We start from the raw sequence: 1,640 nt of genomic DNA on the forward strand, positions 1-1,640 counted from the left end.
ATGACCATATCTAGGAATTGATATGATGGGAATTTTCCGATTGTTTGCTTGGTGCTTTGATAAACTGAACGCATATACATGGTACTATATTGTGATGTTATGAGCCAGGGAATAAAAGAACTACCCTACCCAGCATGCAACAGGAGTGACGAGCATGCGCGGTAGCCCGGTATAGGTTGTGTCGCCATGACGGCATCTTGTATGTTGGGATATGCACGCTCTGAAAGTAAACGTTAAGAACTCAGCCAACACGCCTTGTCTGTATTATTGATAAATAGACAGACAACACATATACTCCGCTGCTTCACAGGCCGCTGGATGTAGCCGACAAAGTATTCCCATGCTAGCTAGCCGGTCCAGCAAGCACGCGTCATTCAGTCCAAAACGGCCCGATCTATCCACATTCAGAATTGTCTGGCGGTCGTAAGTGATCCTGGAGTGACCACGCTGTAAGCCAGCCATGAAATTTGCAGAATTGTCCGGTATTTTTGCCAAATGTTCCATCTTTACCAAGAGCCCCTCGACGTCGAAGCCCATCCGGGCGACGCCATCTTGTTAAGAAAATGCGTTAACAAAATAAAAGCATGTAAACAACATAAGTAAATATGCGATAAAATAATTGTCGGCGTTAATAGATTGATGAGTTAACTCGTAATTAACGCATTAATTTGCCCACCCCTAATATATATATATATATATATATATATATATATATATATATATATATATATATACATCCATTTTCTACTGCTTATTCCCTTTGGGGTTGCGGGGGGTGCTGGTGCCTATCGTGGCTACAATCGGGCGGAAGGCGGGGTACGCCCTGCACAAGTCTGCACCTCATCGCAGGGCCAACACAGATAGACAGACAACATTCACACTCAGTGTTTCCAGATTTTGATATTTAATTTAGTTTTTTTATTAGTTTTGCATCAGTTTAGTTTGGCGGATGCTGGAATGCTTTGGAATTGTTTGACAGCTCACCACGGTCCGCTTGTCAATCTTCCGCGCTCTCCTGAGATTACAGCATCAACTACTGCCCATCTTTTCTGACATCCTCTCTCTAATTATCATCTCCTTTTAATTAACGCCACATCCTCTAAAATGAACACCTGGGCTATAACTGGAGTGAGGCCTCACCTTCACAAAAAGTCGATCACTGTGCGACTGTGAAAACTTGCGGTCCACCATCTGCAGAAAGTGCCGTAGCGCCCTAATGGTAGTCCATCGTCACCTTGTTCACCAACAACACGCTGGGAGAAAAAAATAATACTTTGCTAGCACACATGCATTATTGATTCCAAGAGTTAAAAAACTAAAGAAAAAGACTGCGTTGGCCGGGAATCGAACCCGGGTCAACTGCTTGGAAGGCAGCTATGCTCACCACTATACCACCAACGCTTTGAACGCAGTCGTGGAATGTTGAAAACAGAGGAAGTCTGCCGCATTCCACAAATTCCTTTCCTTATTTATCGGCTAAAACTTTAGGCTGAGTCTGCTGCAGTAGACACATTGTAGATTATTTATAACACCAATCCTTAACATAGAGATCATTACAGTATTCTTGTCTACGCTTCTGCACAGCAAAAAATAAAGATGGTGGTCACATGACCTTCTTACTTCATACTCACTGTGTGATG

The 1,640-nt window shown here is 43.0% G+C and overlaps 1 non-coding gene across 1 annotated transcript; it reads right to left on the minus strand.

Moving 5' to 3' along the window:
* Positions 1 to 1,329: 1,329 nt before the first annotated feature.
* trnag-ucc (transfer RNA glycine (anticodon UCC)) lies at positions 1,330 to 1,401 on the minus strand. The gene has a single exon. It is a non-coding gene; the product is annotated as a tRNA-Gly (tRNA).
* Positions 1,402 to 1,640: the final 239 nt, after the last annotated feature.

Source organism: Nerophis ophidion, linkage group LG12 (assembly GCF_033978795.1).
Source record: "Nerophis ophidion isolate RoL-2023_Sa linkage group LG12, RoL_Noph_v1.0, whole genome shotgun sequence".
Classification (NCBI taxonomy): Eukaryota; Metazoa; Chordata; class Actinopteri; order Syngnathiformes; family Syngnathidae; genus Nerophis; species Nerophis ophidion.